At 43.4% G+C, this 19,659-nt stretch overlaps 1 protein-coding gene across 2 annotated transcripts in view; it reads right to left on the bottom strand.

The window, feature by feature from the left end:
* The window catches only part of KANK1 (KN motif and ankyrin repeat domains 1), a 130,693-nt gene that overhangs the window by 31,347 nt on the left and 79,687 nt on the right, over nt 1-19,659 (bottom strand). The gene's annotated exons all lie outside the window — the stretch shown is intronic.

Below are 19,659 nucleotides of genomic sequence, written 5' to 3'. Positions count from 1 at the left end.
ACTCCTTAGCTTTGGTGGGTGAGTACCAAGTGATACACAAGCAGGTACCTCAGATTAACCTCAGAGGAAGCTGTATCTATTTGTCCTTCAGCCAGAACAGCAAGCCTTCATGCCCAGAGACCTCAAGTTAGCAAAAGATTCCTACCTCATTCACCCCAACACGCATAGAAGTATTGCAGCAAATACCAGGCAGTACAAGCACTCGTTAGGCATCTTGTCTCATCCTTGGCCAGCTGATCACGGACACTGCTAAAATTAGAAAAACTATTCCCCAGTCTCTGTAGTAGCTCAGGCAAATATTATTCACGTCATTGTGTTACACTGAACCAGTACATACACTTTTGTCTGTGAATACACTGCAGACACCCCTACTTTCTTCTGAAATGTCTTTAAATGCAAAGAGACACAAACACATCATGCTTTTAGGCCAGTACCTGTGAAGTAAAACACTCTGTGCAGCACAGAGGCCTCATTGTGGTACTGTCGTTATTAATGTGTTTCTCCAGAAGTATGCAAAGACTTAATTTCCCTCTCCCTGCTGCAGGATAACCACAGGCAGGACACAAGCAGCATTTAAAAAATGCACTCTTCAGTTCTCGCCTCCTGCACTGCTGGGACTGGCTCTGTCCAAACATTCCAGTCTTGCCAACTTCTATTAAATTATATCTTACCCAATGCACTACACAAGAACATCAGTATATTAAAATATTGAGGCAGCCCTGCACCAGTCCACACTAATCATGTCTGCTTCCAGACCAGGAGAACTGGAAAAAACCAGAACATATAGTTGATGTGCTTCAAGACTTCTGAGGCAGAGGAAAGCAGTGAAAATGTGGGCAGACATAGAGTTTTGGTTCTGCAAACTGGAGCAATAGCTAGAGCTTTGGTTGCTAAACTTTATTGTAGAGCTACCCTGGAGGGTCCAGGAAGAGCAAAGAGAAGCCACTGAGGATGTATTTCTGGAGCTGAAAGTCTAAGGTGCCTTGAAAAATACAGACATCGCATCTAAGGCCTTCTCTCCCCATCTGGTTATGTTATCTGCTCTAAGGCATTTTTGTCTTGGATCTAACTGCTATTAAATAAGTCATTTCCATTGAAATAATATTATGAATAACAGTCTCCTTCCAGAGTTATGGCATAAGACAATTCATAAAGAATGCTGCAGAGGAAAAATACAGAGGCAATAGCTAGCATAAATGGAGTCAAATCAGTATTTTTATATTCTCAACTTCAGTTTGAAAGGTTACCTGGGACAGGAAAAGAGGGGACAAAAAGAAGAGTTCTGACTTATTGACTCTTTCGTGCAACGGAGAAGAAATTAATGGTTTTCCCCTTCTCCTCCCACCCCCAATACTACTTCTGGGGTTTTTTTTGTTGTTCTTCAGCATATGTAAATGAGCATGAGCCCTGCCTTCTGAAAAGAACCAAACCACATGAGGCCGAGTACTTGTTTAAAAAGAAACAGCAGAATGGAATAGTTAACAATTTTTCTTTCATTCTCCTTTTCAGGTGTTGGGATTTGAATATAAGTTAAACACAACAACAACAAAACCACTTGGAAAATGGACCTTAGCTGTGCAGCACACTCATTTGATCAGCTTTCTTTTGGTTAGCAATACACAGAACATGCCATGAAAGTACTAGCTCCCCAACAATTCAGCCTAGCTCTCCTGTAAGCCCCTAACCCAAGCAATCTACCTATCAGACATTTATTTTATTTTTTTTTTTTTTTTTTAAATTTTATTTTATTCCAAGAACTGAGAGGGGAGAAGTTACAGAAAGTTGCTTCTGTACTTTGCCAGAAACGGCGGGAGCACCGACTGCGTTATTCTTCCCTTTGCAGGGGAAAAGCACGCCGCGGGGCTGGGGCGCAGGCTGCCTCAGCTGGCTGCCCATCTCCCCGAGGGAGGAGAGCCACGGCAGCACCGCAGAGCCCAGCCACCACGCCGGTGCTGGCCTCGGCCCCCCGTTCCAGCGGCGCCGGGCTGCGGTGCCTGGGCGACCCAGCTCCGCTGGTACGGACGCAGCGGCACAGCTGCCCGGTGCACCGCTGTAGTGCGGGCGTGGCGGCTGGAAACACCTTCCTCTCTTCTTCTGCTCCGGAAAAGCAGCCAGTAAATACTGCCGTGTAAGGAGGTAATCTGGTTTGCTATCATTCAGCTGCAGCTCTGCTTGGAGCAAACGGGATTTAAACTCCTGGTGCACCCGAGGCTGTCAGGTATGGGGTACTGCAGTCCAAACCAAAACGCCCCTGTCAGATGACAGACCCTGCTACCAGCCTCGGAGTTACAGCTGTGGAGGCTTCTCCTGTTACAGAGGAGTTTAATTTATGGCACGTTTTACTGAAGAAATCAATCCCGAGTGTAACATGTTTGCTGCAAATTTAATCTCAACAGAAACTGAGGAGGAGAAAAACAGCAAAATATTTTTATAAGGTTTTTAGATTACTTTTAAAAATGTATGTGTCAATACCCCAACTGGAGAGCTGACTTTTAAATCTGACATCTAAGTACTCAGTGCTTTGGGTTGGGGGTTGTAATAAAAAAATGGGGGATGACAACTTCCCTGACCATAATAGCAGAGAAAGGCCAAAGCTACAACACTTTGTAATAAATAGGTCTTTACTTCAGGATGTAGAAGCCCCAGCTCAAATATCTGTAGTGGTAAGCCTCACAGAAGTGAACTAAGGACACCACCAGTCAATGAACATAAACAGCAGCAATGTTGAAGAAAGGTGGTTCAGACTGCTGCTGTGTTATTCCTTGTACTGTGAACACAAACAGTAGGGTACTGGTCTATGATGCCGCATTTACCACACAACATTGGTAAAAAAAGGCGTTTTAAGAATGGATCTGCTGTCTTAATACCATGCTCCTTCTCGAAGAAATAGGACCATTACAGCATTGGATGAAAAAATCACAACAACCACAGCCACAATGCAAATGCCATTAAAAGCATCAAAAGTCTTTCCATTGACTTAACGGGGCTTTTCCATTGACTTGATCAACGCACGGTGAAAACAGTCTCTCAAACAGCTGTATTCCTCTAAACCCTAAAAATCTTAGTTACTTAGCATTCTACTAGGATTATTGTTATAATAAAAACATAAAAAAAGTTTTAGTTACCATTATAAAGAAAACAATGAGCCAGCCCACTCTCACCTTGATACTGCTGATCAGGTGGATGCTCTAGCCTGCATGTCCCACTGTCACCTCCTGCTTGAGGGTCAAATTCCTAAACCATGGAACCACTTCTTAACCTTGCAGAAGCGACTCTGTCTTTTCTTATTCTTTTCTCTTTGCTGCACATTTGCTAACTACATGCTGACTACTGTTTGCAGCACGAAACCCAGAACATTTTGGTATCCCATAGAAAATGTTCAGAATGCTCACCAGCCTGCTACCCAAAGGCATATATATATACAGTGAATAGCCTTTTTGGAATTAGGAGGGGGTCTTTCAAGGTCACATTACCTTTTTTTACACCATTAAATATTTTCTCTCACATGGTAAAAAAGAGTTACCTACAGAGTTTACCACAACTAAAATTTTTTTCTGTGAGCTGCAAGGAAAAGTCACCTTCCAAAAAACACACCTCCTAACCCTCTCTAGTCTTTTTAATGTCTAAAACTTTTACTTCTAGAATCTCTGAAGACTTGCAGTTCAAACAGAAGTTCATTTAAAATATAAAATAGGGATGATAAAGTTGGGCAAATTAATTAACCCTGAATAAGGATTAATTTTGCTTATGAAAAATCTATTCCTGCAGGAAAATGAAAAGCACAACCAAGTGTCCTGAGAGTGACTGCAATATGCCCCCTTACCGAAATTCACAAAATCTGCTTTATAATCTTGACAACTCCCTTATTTGAGGCTGATAATAAATCTTCTTTTCTGCTGCTCTCACCTTCTGTGAATAGCTCTAGATCTGGCAGTTCTGTGGTGGGACATCTTGTACATGCACCACCTTCAGGCCGCTAACCACGGAAACTCAAAACTAAGAGGCTAGTCAGTTCTGCCTCCATCCCAGTTTCTGACTCACAGGTCCCAGAGGAAATCAAGCGACGGCTGGCAGGAAGCAGGGCATGGGTGGGAAGGGATATAGTCATTAGTTTATTCTGCTAACTGCCCCACCAGCAGCAAGGAAGAGCAGAGCAAAAACCATGGTGGGGGCTGCTGCTGTTGTCTACAGCACTGCCACCTCTGGGTAGAAAGTAGTCTAAAACCAGTGGCCATTTGGGCAAATTGCTGTCACAAGTCAGCCTGTGGGTGCACTGTGGGTTCAGCCTGACCAGCAGGTCCACCGTCAAGCAAGTCAGAAGACAAGTGGCAGCCTTGCTCAGCCAACATCACTTTAACCAATGTGCCGTGTCAATAAATGTAACTGAGGAAGGGTGAGCTTGCCTTACACTGAAAGCCAACTACTGAACCGGTGATGGGGGGCTCAGTTAGCCCAGCCACAGAAAATGCTCTCCCCTAATAAGATGCTAATTTCCTCATAGTAAAGTGAGCCTCCTGCTCTCTCTGGTATCACTGGGAAGAGCTACAAGGTGTCAACAGTAATCCTTTACTCTTGAGCTTGAAATGAGGGGCATCTCAGTCCTGTTTACTCGTGTTTGAAAACCAGATGCCAACAAGGCAAGTCCAAACCAGTAACAATTTATTCTTTCCAAGCACCTGATTCCACGTGCATTTTTTTCATCTTGCAGTATTTGTCTACTGGAGAACTGCCTTTCATCATTCCCTGAAGCATTTATTTCATTTGTTTTCTTACTGTGTGCACCCTTACTGACTCCAGGCACATTTATGACAAATTAAGAGCATTCAATTTAAAGATACTTTCCAAATCAGACTGTCTCAGGCCTGGCAAAATAATTTAAGTTATGGCAAACAGTAGATACCAATCACAAGCTCCTTGCAGCCTGGAGAAAACCATACAATGTGATCTACCCAATACAGTAGGAGAGCAGCTCAGTTTAAGACCACCATAGTCCTTCCTTACCAAAAATACATCCCAACAGATCTGGGCTAACTGTTTCATCCAACGATGCTCATGAAAGTGAGGTTGAGACCCAGTGCTGGTAAGGCACCTTGCTCTCCTTTGCTGCACAGGAGAAACCCTGAAGCTCCCCCACTTCCCTTGCCAACCCTTGAAAATGTGGCATACGTGCCCTGCTCTTCCAACAGTACATCATCCTCCATTGCTTTACACCACTTTGTAGTCACAAGAAAAATGACAAAGGAAAAAGTAATTACAAAGACCAAGGCACACAAGAATGGGCTTCACAAAACCCAGATAGAGGACTGGCAAAGCAGAAGAGAAGCAAACCCCCAAATATTTCTCTTCCTTTCTCACTCATCCAAATCATCTCCCCACTTCCCATGGGGGCCAAAGGAGTCATGGGTGTAAGCCAGGTGTTTGCCTGAAAACATCTTGTAACACAATTGTGCATCAGTGCTACCTGCTGAAGCCCAAGCAAAGAAGGATGTGTGTGCTTTCTAGCCAAGAATAACTGAACCACAAACCCAAAATATTTAGATTTATAATGTCATTACCCTTCAGTGCCTATAAATCTCTGAAGAGGTGAGAAGTGGAGAACAGATACATAGGGCTATTGTAACAGGAGTAACCACCAGGAAAGAACCTGGACTCCTAGGGTATAAACCTGCCATGGAATATTAAAACTGATTTACAGTTTCAGTTTGGTCTTACAGCTGTGCACAGGGTGGAAAAAATGGAAGAATTGTCTTCTGCAAGAATGGTTCTGCAAATATTTGTATTTATGAGTCCTGGAAGGACATTATTTTGTCACATGCTTACCTCCATAAGGAATATGGTTTATGCTGCATAATCAGTATGATATTTCAAATACCGGGAATTGTTCCCTCCCACCCTTTTTTATATTAATCTAGTACTGATTCCTTCTGTGAGATAAGACGTGTGTTGCCTTCCAAACTTCAAAAGCATAAGTGATTTGCATTTTCCAAAAACACTGAAAGCTTTTTCTCGGCACTTAAAATAGTTCAGACCAATGAAGTGATTTTCTCCAAAACATTAAAAAAGAGATCTTCAGAGAAAAGATCACTGTTAGAATTAATTATTTATACACATCCTAAATAGCTAAAACCAGTGGCTTATGATTTAAAGTCTATGAACAGTATTCAAAATTAGCAACTTTAAGGTCAACAGCTACCTTTCTGCCGCTGAAACGATGCCTTACAGTAACAAGGTGCCGCGCTCCCTTCACTTGAGTGTTCACAACACTCATCTCCCACTAGAAAACCTGTGTTTGTTGAAGGAAACAAACTACTATTTATGTAACAACAAAAATCAGGAGGCTACCAGAGGTGTGTGAAACCTCCAGTGCAAACCCCCTTCAGACGGCAGCACTTGCAGGATAACCCAGCTAACTGGGCACTGTTAAAAAACAGAAAAAACCCCATCCCAACTTAGTATCCTACAAGAACATCGAGGGCGGGCCTCAGCTGTGCTATCCCGGGGTGTCCCCCACCCCTTTTCCCAGCTGGCCCGCAGCACCTGCAGCGCCCGCCACCCGCGTCTCGTCTCTCCCCTGGCCCGTTCGAGGGTCTCACTCACCGATCCACCCAGAAGCAAACCCCTGGACCTTGCCACGTTTAGTTTTTCAGGAAATTAAGTCTGAAGCACGCTTTCCCTTGCCTTAAAGGGAGTGCGTATTCCTGACACATCAGCAGGCAGGGAGCCCAGAGGTTGCTACAGAGCATTTATTTATACTCATTTGGAATTTCCTGAGACAGTCCCAGCCCGGCAGCCAGCCCAGTGCAGCGCCAGTGGTTTCCTTCACGGCATTTCACATGCTGTGCGACACCTCTGGCTCCTCAAGGGTTAAAATGCATCAAATGGGCAGCAGGACAAAAGAATCCGGACCAAATGACACACTAAAAAGATTTATTTTTTTTCTCCTCTCTGATGAAGACTGATTTAATCCCCGAGAGGGAATTAAAAGTTCAAGTCACTTTTCTTCCACCCGCTCTCCCTTTCTCCCTAAGCCCTTCAGCCCCCACCCCTCTCATTTCTCACTCCCACGTGTGGACTGAGAGCACAGAAAGGTTCATTGATATAAATCTGGGCAGAACAATTACCTCTGTTGTAACCATCACTGCTTGCAATTCTGCCTGTGTTACATTCAATCTCATTTTGTTTATGCTTCTCAAATGCATCTTATAATTTGAGGGATAAAAATAAAAACTTTATACTAGAAGTTGCAGATACATTTTTTTTCTGAAACATGGCCCAAATATACAAGATATCCTTCATGCTCATATAAGCACTTTCAAAACTGTGCACAAACATATTTGATTTTTCTATATTCAATTTTCTTGTTTCCACATAACACCAAGTATTAATTCAAGTAAAGATAACTGGGATTCCAGATGTAAAAAGGGTCACTTCTCAGCATCATAAAGAGACCCTCAAAGGCCTAAGATCCATCTCTCTTCACCTCCACATACAGTAACAGTTGCTGTAGTATAGCCAAACAAGGACTCCAAAAGTAAATGGGCAAGAGGACAGGATAATTTAAAGGTAACAGTCCTAAGACTTCACAGGACTAAAGGAAAAGAGATTTATTACCACACCTTCCATCCAGATTTGCTAAAACAGTTAAAAAGAAAGAAAAAAGACACATTAATTGTTAAAATAATTTCCAAGATAATTGCAGATTGGAAGAGTTGTGCTTCGAACAGAAGTGGGATCTTGTGCTGAAATGACAGGAGAGAAGTCCAAGTCCTCCACAGTGCCTTCAGATAAAATGGCACAGACTTCCAATAAAAGTGTTTCCTGAACATGTCTAGTGGCTTCAGTGGTATTTAATATGAAGCAAAGTAATATTTAATACTTACAGGCATCAGCCTGTAAGTAGGTCCTGCCCTCTAGGTAATTTTACATTTATTTCTTTGAATTACAGGTCATTGATGCATATACTGTAAAACGTGCGCTCCCAAAAGAAGTCTGAAGATCTCTAGATGTAGCCAACTTGTTACACCTATGGACCATGAAGGTACTGAATTTTAAGTGAACTTGGTTTGGTTTGGTCTCTGCTCTAACCACCCCATTCAGAAAGAAAAGCAGCTCTCCATACAAAAAGCTTTGGGATCAGCTTCTAACCGTGCTTTGAAGCTTCTCTGAGAAGACAGCAAAACTCTAGGACAGCTGAAACCTAACCCATGCTGTCTTTTCAGGGAAACAAAAGCAAAAAGTCAGCCCTTGAAACGCTGCCCGGAGCTCACAGCCACCGCTTTGCGCTCACTGTCCTTCAAGCCCCGTCTTTCAACCTGCAGGCTGAGTGACCAGCCAGGTGAGGACAAGCTGTGCACAGCAGCGCTGGGTGTTACTGGTGAGCACGTCTAGCTCCATCATCAGGTTCTTCACACCGGGCAGGGGAGAACATGAAAATACCCATCTAGTTTTCTGCTGTTAAAAAAGCTGTAACATCTGGGATTAAGTATGAGAATAGAAGGTATGGTCAAAACATCCTTATCAAGAGTGAGGATTCTGGCACAGAGGAAAAAAAAAAAATTCTCTAACATTATATGATTTAATTTTTCTAAAAAAAGACAGCATGATATCCTGTTTAGAGAATAACAGATTTCAGCAGCTGTCTCCACAAGCTCCATCTGTTTATCATTACTCTGTGGTTTCAAGGGCTTGACATCTGAACAGGCCTTGCATCAAGTCACGCACCTTCAGTGGACTCGCCTCAAACCTTGGTCAACTCAGCAGGCTGAAAAAGACCTGACATGAGTGCAAGCAATAACCCATAACATGTATCAGCACTTCATCTCTTGTCCAGCAAGTCAAATATGGAGGCACATGTCTGGGTTGGCACCAGTAAAACCTAAAGGCAAAGAGCACACGCGTATTTACTCTCTTGGCCTTTGAGACCATTATGGTGCCAAACAAACTCATTCAGCTACTGTTTACAGTAGAAACAAAACTGAGGTCAGAGCACAGCTCCCCAGTGACCAAACCTGACTTGGTCAGCAGCAGAGCGAATGTAAGTTTTGGTGTAAGGGCAGCCATCCAGCTGGTAAATTCTTATCTAAAGAGCAGGTTATTTCAACCCCCTTTTGAACAAAAAGCAGAGAGGGCACAATGGATCTGTGAAAGGCGATGGATGAAAACACAGGTCTTTCTTTAAAACACATGCCTCCAACAGGCCATCTTCTCGGCACTGCTTGGAAAGTATTAAATAATCTGCCTGACTGCAAAGATCTGGTCCTAGGGGAGCACAGAGTTTGGAGTGACCCACCACTGTCAGGTTTATGTTCCTACCCCCAAAAACATGGCTGTTGCATTTTGGTGAAGGCTGGATATGGGGTTCTTCTCGGTTTTATTTTGGTGGATTTTATTTTGGGAGAGAGCAGTGACATTTCTGTGGGTTTGTTTTTTTTTTTTTTTTTCTTTTCAGCCTTTCGGAATTTGGCAGCTGGCTTCCATAGAATGATTTAAAACCTGCTAGACGTTCAGGTCAGACCTGAGACTCATCTGGCCTACCCACATTCCCCTCTCTGGCAGATGCCTCTGGAAGAGCATAAGAAAGCAGCACACATACAGCCACATTTCTCCTTTCTGCTTCCAGAAGCCTGCAACCCAGACACTTCCTGAGCCAGGGGTGGTCCCGGATGGTTTTAAGTCACAGTGTCAAATGTGGATTTTCAGGGTAGCTGGAAGGTATTCAGTAACCGTGTTCAAAATGTCAGACTGCAGCTGATGTGTTAGTGCTGTAAGGATATCTACTGGTCAAGTGCCGGGAGATAGTGTTATAGATGATTAATCTGACTCGATGACTATGTAACACTCAGAACTTCCATATGAGAAACTGCACACTACAGTTAGCATCTACCCAGAGAGAGGATGCAACTGAAAAATGCACCCTATATCATCATTAAGTGTCCACCCAGTTTAGCTTCACATAAAATTAACTTCAACTACTTGGTATTTTGTATGTCATGAGGCAAGTCATGACCTCTACTGTTCTCCCAGCATGACTGCTTGGAAAAGCTTACGGTAAGAAGTCTTGCTGTGGGAGTGAGTAAACCATTCAAGCCTTCAAGTTTGGGGAATTTTTTTTTTTTTCTTCTTTTTTATATGGATGGTCAGGCATACTTGCTTGTTTCTACTCGGGTGTTAGAACTGAGTGAGCTAGCAGCTTGGCTTGCAGCTCCAAGCAGGGCTTTATGGGTCAGCATTGCTCTCCCATTTTGCAGAGATGAAAAGTGAATGAGACTGAACCTGAACACAAGGAAAAATCCATGGCTGTAAATGAAAGATATACATTTTCAAATCAGGAAGCACATGTATGGGCTTCTTATGCCACAGACAAGGATGCAAAGCGAACTTCTGCTTGTTGTAAACTCAAGTGGAGGTGTCAGCCTGTCCATGTCTCCTGGTGCATTTTAAAAAAGCTGACTGAGTCATTCAGGGTCAGGCAGCAGATCCTGCCAGTGTGGAAGCCATCCCATGTCCTTCAGTTGTCACCCCCTACTTTCCCAGCCGAGCAGAGGCAAGGGGTACTGTAAGGAGCTCACAGCTTTGCCAGAGAGACCATACATGCTAAGGTTTTAGGCACCTCTTTCCCACTTGAATCAAGACTCTTCAAATGAACACCATGGATTTCTAGTAACAATTACTAATTCAGAAATACCCACAATAACATACTGATTATGCAAAAAGCTGAGGTGAGGGAAAGTGCCACACAAACTGGGGAAAAAAACAAGTGCCAGACATAACTAGTGGGACCCACAGGCAAGACTACACATGTCCATTACTAAATGCGTTCTGTAACTGATAAACAGTGTGTGCAGTGTATCATGCAACAGCAGGATTGGAGAAGGATGGTAAACCTGGAGTGGAGCAGGAGATGCTACACTCAGTTTCGCACAGAGATGTCTCTCCCACTGCTGTGGTCTCGGCTGTACTTGGTGTCTTGTCCTATAGGGATATGGGCTGAGATGGTCTCGCTGAGCCATGTCTGTGCTTGTAGAGTTGTAGCCCTACAACATTTCTCTGCAAAGGGAATCGTTAACAGTGTATTCTCTACAGCACTGAAGATGAGTGGCAAAGAAACCTCTGAGCGTTAAAGGCTAGAGTGGTGGGCAGGGGAAGGCTGGATATCAGGGGGGAGACACAGGCTGCGCTCCCCAGGGATTGCACCCAGGGAGGAGTCCCTGTGTGTCCTCAGGGAGAGCTGGGGTGAGACCAAGCACTGGAGAAAGGGACCAAAAGGAATTATCAGTGAACAAAAAGGAAAGGATGAGAATCCTGATGGCAGACATGCTGTCTGAGAGCAGAGAAAGGGAACAGGACTGTAATTAATGAGGGCAGGAGAGAATGGTGAGTGTCTAAAGGGCAATGCAGTGGATGCACAGCCTTGTGAACACATTCAAGTACTGGCAAGCTTAAAAGCTATGCAATAGCCGCCTGTCTCCACATAGAAAAAGAAAGGACAGGACCTGAAAAGAAAGATTCTAAAATACACTTTTTTTTTTTAACCTTTTAACTTAATATATGGAAAAACATCTAAACTTTAAAAATTACAATTTCTGCTGGAAGGAGGGGAGAGGGGGTGAAAGGGCTTAGCCATGGACTTCTTGAAGTGAAAAAACACTGCTGATCCTCATAATCCCTTGAAACATGACTGCTCTGATCTTGTCTGTGCTCCTATCATATGCAAATATCACTTCACTTTTTCAACACAACCATGTATTTTACTGTGTTTTCTTGCAATGTACTTTTTTGTTTTTTTGAAAGCTGCACACTTTAGATTTACCAAGCAGTGTACATGAAGAGTTAAAACTTGACCTATTTGCTAGGATTAGACCTGAAATTCCAGTAACAGCAGCTAAATTGCACAAGTGTTTTCTTTTTATTATTAGATCTGCAACCCATATGATAGTGCTCCAGGCAGAGGGGTTGGTTGTGTGAAGAGGGGGTAGGGAAAGGGCTAGGAGTACATCAACAAACATGCCCCTCAGCAATAAGAGACTACTCCAGACCAGTGATGTCTGGTTTACATAGGGAGAACAATCTGTTCCCAATTATCAGTTAATTTGATCCTCACCCTGGTCTGACCAAAACCTTCAAACCCAGCTATTAAAAACAGTTTCCACCCCCTTCCACCTTCAAATACAGAAGGACAATACAGAAACATCACAGACAAGTCCTCTATGTTGAAGGAAAGCAGCACATTGTTATGAAGAAAAAACATACAGGAATACATTAATTAAAAAAAAAAAAAAAAAAGATAAGGCAATTGCATAAAACACTTATTACAGCATGAGATAACTAGGGAGGAGAAATTAAGCCAGAAAAAGGGATGGGCTGTGAGAGGGCCTAAAGGTCACATTACCTACTTCTACAGGGAGGAAGGCTTTGCAAGTGGGGAAGAATGGACCAAAAGCATGAAAAAATATGATGGGATCTCACACTCACCTACCTTGCCAAATGTCTGACCACTTAGTTTTGTCAAAGTCTGCGTGAAGAAAAATCTCAGGAGACTCTGCCTAACACAGATGGAATATATGCTATGAAGAGTTTTAAAGAGTTAGAAAGACAGGGGTGGGAGAGAGCTCTATTTGGACCTGGCTGATCTGCTGACTCATACCCTGCAAGCTGCAACATGCATCCCATCACAGAGGTCAACCATCGCTTTCAGCCAGTATGGTAAGTGCAATTTCTGGATGAAATCAGAGGAGGGAATGGGAGAAAGAAAGGGGAGGATGGCCACAAGCATGCTTCTGTCCCAAAGCTCAGAGTTGGTCACACAGGGACACCCTGGCAGGAATCTGTACGCTGCCACCAAAGGGAGTCGTGTTTCCAGAGGAAGGAAATGGAGATACAGCAGCAATGCCAATGTGGGCAGCCCAAGTGCTCCCTCAGCCCCTAAAACTGCTGTGAACACACGATACGGGAAGGGCTGCCCTTCTGTCAGCTCTAATCCAAAGCCTTACATATGGCACGAAAGGGGGGGCGGAGAGAAGTGGCCATTACAAGAAGCTTCGCAAGGACTTCTGCTCCAGCAGTAAGCCTTCTGCAAGGAACATGTCTAAATGCAGGCACTCGGTGCTCACAAACAGAAGACAACCAGCTGTAATCAGGCTACTTCCATCCACGTCATTTCCCTGGGGGACCGCATCCTTTGAAGGGCAACAAAATCCCCTCCCTCCCCACAGGGAGGACATTCACACACATTATTAATAAAACTGCTTTCTGCAGAAGAATCTGGGAAGGGAGTGAAGAATACTGTAGAATAGTTTTGGGGTAAAATATGCTCTTTTGGGTTAAATGACCACAGGAAGATTTGCCGAGTTATGTGTCTTGAGAGTGGGGGTAAGGAAGAAGATGCAGAATGAATAATTTTTCGTGTTTGGAAAAAGGTTATTCTTGATGTTTTCCCTATGAAGTGTGCCTGCCCCACTGTGGGTGCTTGCCCCTCACCCAGCCCCACTGGCTGCTCCTCCACACAGGCAGCCCTCACCTGACCAACACCAGCTCAGGGCAACACAGTGACTTCCATCACAAGACTGTAGGGCTTTTTATCACTGTTAATCACCACCATTTCTGTGAGATTGCAGGGTAGCATAAACAGCAAGGCATGCCTGTTTAGTCCTCAGGACCTTATTTGCTTTAAAATACATGATTAGCACCCTTGACTGCCTCTGAGGGTGTAGGGGGCACGTACTTCCACAGGGAGCAGCAGCAGCCAGCATGAGAAGGCCCAGGTGCTGCCCATGCATCTCAACAGCTCAGACAAGGAGGTGTGCACTACTCCATGAGTAAGCCTGCATCAGAGAGGAATGAACACAGTCTTCTGTCTAAGTGAGATGTAAGAAGCTTCTGGGCAGTTGCAGAAGACAATCCAGAACAAGGCACAGCTGCAGTAACCTCTGAACAAAAGACACACCAATTAAATCTGTTCAGTTTCTCACGATGCTTTGTCCTTCTGCAGAACATCTGCAACATACATTGCTTTGTGTCTTGGGCCATCTGCTTCCCACCACATCCAATTTCCACTTCTAAGGACTGGGCCATCCGGGCCAGACTGCTATGGCCTCAGCTCTTAATGACACTGTATTTTTACTGTAGCCTTTCTAATTTCTTCTTCCCCTTCCCATTCCAGCAGATTCCAAAATCAGCCCTGAAGGGCATTCTTCAGGCAACAGGTCCTGTGTAAAAGAAGATGCGTGATCCCTGATTCTCTGCAGTCTTATAAAGACCTCTAGCTTCAGCAAATGCAAGTGTTTTTCAAGCTTTCTGTTGCAGTGCCAAATGCACCCTTGGATTACAGGTATCAACTAGCAGTTGCAGAAGAAACAAGTATTAATTGAAGTAGAAAGTTGTCTGTGAGATGGTGTGTTCCATCTCCAGCCACCTGTCCATAAGGCAGATCTAGCATCAGTGAGTGTACTACAGCACCCTGATGGTAATTTTGATACGCCTTATGACAGAGCTGATGTGAAATCACTGGAGGCTCATTCACCCTTCGCCTCACGGATTTCAGGGTCCCACCCTAGCTTGTTTTTAAACACTGGGCACCACCAGAGTGACTCACTAGATCACTCATGGGTGAGGCAGGAGGAGGATCCCAGGGACAGCTCTGCATGCTGTCTGCCCATCCAGAAAGCACGAGACTACATGGCAATTCAGCAGGCTTTCCCGATGGCAGGAGTCTCCCTCTGGCTGCCAAAGCACACCTTTGGCATACACCCATCCTCATTAACTCTCATAGCTGTGAGATTCAAACTCAGAGCAGAGAGCATGGTAGGGGAGGAAGCCCAGGCTTAAACAGCCTCTCATCACACATCCCTGAGTCAACCAAATTACCCTTGCTTTCACAGCTGATTTGATAAAAATACAAACTCACCTAAACCCGGGTCATTTGCATCTGCCAAGCTAAGCAAATGCAGTGCATTTAAGGCTGCTAAGCTCAGAGCTCAGGGTGCCAGTAGCACCTCAGTGATACCTCAGTGACATCTACCCTGCAGGAAAGCAGCAGAGAGCAGCTGGCACCCGCAATGCCCTGGAGTACAGGCTCTATCAGACTGGCCACTACCTAACAAACAAACACTCCATGTCAGTATGTTCCCATTTATTGCCTGCAATGAAAACTGGTGGAGATTCTGCTAAAATTAGTAATAGTGGTAATGTTCTGGTGCACAGCCCAGACTCCGCTTCAGATCATTAGGCTGGAAATCATGCACAACTCCATGCATATTGCATAAGATTTTATACACACCAGAAAAATCAAATCGTAGGAAAGACTCTAACTCAAATAATCCAGTAACCAAAAGGAAAGTACGTCTACAAATGTTTGGCAAGCGTTGTTACAAATCAATGCAGAAGACATGTATGATAAAAACAGTTGTTCTAAGCAAACGCGTGTTCTATTTATTGGCTTCAATAAAAAGGGTTAATAAGTAAACAGGGGTTTTCATAATACAACAGCTGTTTATGCATTTATATACCAGCAGATGGAAAACACATTTATTAAACATTTGGTCTTTGAGTCATCTGATGTTAATATCTCAAACAGCATTAATTCAGGCAACAGCCTCCTGTAATGGCCTTATTCTCCAACTAACTGGTGCATAGTTATAACTTCACTTGGGAGTCAAGAAAACTGCTTAGCTACAAAGAAAATCTAACCAGAGGCCCATGGGGTGCTGCGGAGTAACTGCATATATAAAATAACCAGAGAGACAGTAGGCTGCTGCAGAGGAACCAGGACTCCAACAAGTTTTGTATCTGCCATCAAACCCCCGTGGTCCCGCAGCCCCTGGAGAGCTCTCCACAGCGGAGGTGGATGCCCAGGTCTACAGGGAGTGACATCTCCCTGCCCCGGGAGGCTGGACATGAAAGGAGTAAACGGAGCAGACACTCAATGCCCACACTCTGGCTATTACAGCAGCAGTCCCTTGCTTTACAGGTGCAAAGACACCAACAGTAAAAACGGTGGCGAGTTGCTATGATCCACTGCTGTAAGAACCGTGTAGGAATCTGAAGGCGGAGGTAAATCCTATAGCGGAGCTAAACACGCAGGGAAGTAGTTCAAATGAATCTGTGTAAGATGTAGTGCTCCTAAGTAGAAGCATGTTAAAAGTGGGATGAGAAGGCATGAAAACCCAAATCCTTAAATAATAGCGAGGGCAAAGGCACAGACAGAAGGGAGAAAAGAGAGAGGACCAGGGAAACCCCAGACACCATGTACAGAAAACAATGCAGTGAAGAAAGGGTTTGTGCAACAGCCGTGCTAGACTGACCCCTGCAGACCGTCCTACTCAGGAAAACTGGCAAAGCCTTTCTTCTGTTAAAACGCTCTTTTAATTGTCCCTGTTAAAGAGATGACTAGTAATTCTACAGTCCCTGGATACAGAGCATGAAGTGCTTAGGAAAGTCAAATAAAACAGATGTTTTCATCATGTTTAGGAACAAATACGGTTTTTAATCTTTCATCTTTTTAAATCAGTCTCCTATGTTTGTTTTGCTGCTTCCTTGTTTTCTACATCAGAGTAAGTGGAATTGGACTGGAATTTCACACCATTCAGTGCCTCTCAGAACATGTGTTTTGAAAAGAAAGTTTCAGCAAATCAGGTATTAGTGAAAGGAATGAAAATCCAGCCAGAGATTTTTCCAAACTGCCTGCTCAGTTTTACAGTGGTGTACACTGTGCTTTTTGTAGTTGACTGGAGGACCTTTCTACAGTTACCACTACAGAAATCCATGCAGCCTCATTAAATAGATGATTTATGCATTAGTCCTACCAAACACAGAAGCTAACAATTACTGGAAGTTTCACCCAGCAGTTAATGGAGACACTAATACTATTTTGAGAAACAATCACTTTTTTTTTTTTTTTTTGTTCTCTGTACTATGCAAAGAGAAATTAATTTGTACCACACACCAAACCTACTCCAGCCTCCCAACTGCTCCCCACAGACACAGGGTACCTCCCAGCTCCCGCTCCAGCTCCTCGGACGAGCGCACAGCACACCACACTCTGGACTCCCACCGCACTCCTTCGCCTCACTGAGCTCACCGGGTTGAGCTGCAAGCTCACACGCCACCAGGGCAGACTCGAAACAGCAAAACAGCTACGACTACCCAGTACCCAAATGATAAAATAACGCAAATCTTTCTGCAAGCACCAATTTATCTGCCACTAATGTTAGAGAGACTTCAGCTATTTTCTGAGCAGATGGCACAACCTTGACAGAGGCCAGTCCAAAATCAGTACCAAGTCTCTAAAACAGCTTCCAAAATGTATAAAGAAGAACAAATAAACTTGCAGCTCACAGAAATAGTTCACTGCAAGACCTCTGCGCAACAAAACCAGGAACAGAGTGATAAAACTTTAAGTCAGCAGCAAACAAAAAAAACTATTGACAAGCAGTACTGAAGTCTAAATCACATTCTCTGTTATTTATTCGCCACAGTTAAAATTCATGTCTTTACCGAGATATGCAAGAGGCAGATAAATTTATGATAGGTGCTTTTATGATAAAGTCATCACTTGCTTTGTAGCTTATCTCGCATACACACTCACTGAAAATATTTACGGCAAATGTAATTCCCATAAACATCCTTTTAAAAAAAAAAATCTCTATACAAATGCAAAATAGTCTGATCCTTTTCCTGGAAACAAGTTCCAAATTCAAGCATGCCTCTACAGATTTTATCTGCAGCAGCAGTAGTCCATATAGGCTTGTACGCTGAAAAAATTTACCGAAATGGCACATTGGCATAATCGTTTAACAGTACAAGTACTCACATTCTCGAGTTAACCAAAGCAAACCACTGCTCCTTAGTCACCTCGTACTTGAATGCAGCTGAACATGTGGTCAAACTTGCCAAAATATTCAAGTAACATAAATGCAGCTCAGTAGTCCATAACAAGTCTTTCTAGTTCTTTTTCCTGTTGCTGATTGATTCAGAGGGTGCAGAAACCACCCCTGAAGTTTGTCTTCCCACTCTTAGAGCTCCATGCAATTAAGAAACTTGCTTCAATACCTCCAACGCCCAAATCAGTTCCTGCTCATCCAAAGGCATTCTCTCCCAGGCAGCTCGGCAGGATAACAAATCACAGGTATTTGCAGCCCAATACTCTGTCCATTATGAACTGCTGAGGATTTGGAGACAGGGGCATACATAGCTGCATGTCAGAATACTGGCCTCAAGGGTTTGCAAAGCCAACAAGTCCTGACAGTCTCTGCAAAATGTTGTCCAATTTAGTTTTGAATTAAATACTTGCAATTCATTATAGCGTCTTTCTACAAATAAGGGAACAAACAGCTTCTACCCAGCAAGAAGTCTTGCTTGCATAACAATCCTGAAACTAAAACTTAATCTTGCATTAACACACCCCCAGTACAAGCATTTAGCTTCTTTTAGACATAATATGTCAGCCTACCAAATTTTTCAAGACAATTCTACTGCGGGGGGGGGGGGGGGGGGGGGGGGGGGGCTGGGCGGAGGGGAGGGGGGAAACTAGTAAACCAATCAGTAACACTCCATGCACAATTTTTCTTTCCTTGTAAGCAGAGGGAATCGTTCTGCATGACTTAAAAGCATATTACTAAAAAAAATCAAGTTAGGTGAGGGGGGTTTAGTCAGTAAACAGCTACATTTAAGTCACACAGCAGAGGTTTTGAAGTCCTTCTCAAAAGGATTACAAAAGGTTACAAAAGGATATAGTTTCTTTCTTAGATAATATACTTGTATAAAAATGGGCGAGGGGGAGAGAAAAGAAAATATCCTTTTTCAGCAGTCTCAGGATTTAACAACATTAGTAAATTTAACCTTAAATCATCAACAGATAATAGTAACTCTAATATCTTCATGTAACTTCCACTAGCCTTTAAAAAAAGACTTTTTGTTTTGCATAAATTGCAGATAATGACACTCCGTATTTCTAATTTCCTGCACACAAAACGCTTTAATCCCTTGCACTAATTAGAACAATTCTACAGTGAGCACAGCGAGTAATTTAGGATTCGTTTCCATACCAGAACATACTTGCAAAGGAGATTGGTGCTAAAATCTACCAGATAAGCCAATTCTCAGTATGTGTGTCATGATTGAACGAGTAGCATTTGAACATGACTGCATGAGCCTTAGATGGAAAAAGAAGAGCTGAAATCTGTGTTTACCTAGACAACAAAAAAGATATTTAATGTTTCTTCCCAGGATATTTAGAGTGCTCCCAGCCACCCCAGCTTTCATTGATAAATCCATTTCCCATCATACCTACATCAGGAGGTCTCAAAATAGCACCCAGAGGCTCCTGCCATGCACTTGAAATTTTCCATATAAACCCATCAGACCAGCCTCAGCTTTAGTGGGCTAAAGCTATGTTTGTGCAGTGATTAGGAGAACAGGAAAACATTGACACAACTGCAGGAGGAACGCTGCTGCTGTGCTGTTATCAATCGTTCTGCAATCTCTGCCCCCTCCTGACCCCTCAGTCCTCCTCAGCAACCTTTGAACATGCCAAGCGATCTGTTACAGAGTATCACCCAACCAAAATGGACATCTCGGGGGCTTCTTAAAATAACAACTAAAAAGTGAATGAAATGAACTGAACACTTCCTCTTGATGTTGCTTGAGAAATGCTTTTATGTTTTG

This window comes from Tyto alba, unplaced genomic scaffold, assembly GCF_018691265.1.
Source record: "Tyto alba isolate M040663 unplaced genomic scaffold, T.alba_DEE_v4.0 Super-Scaffold_42, whole genome shotgun sequence".
NCBI classification, from domain to species: Eukaryota; Metazoa; Chordata; class Aves; order Strigiformes; family Tytonidae; genus Tyto; species Tyto alba.
This window is presented reverse-complemented; position numbering and strand designations above follow the sequence as displayed.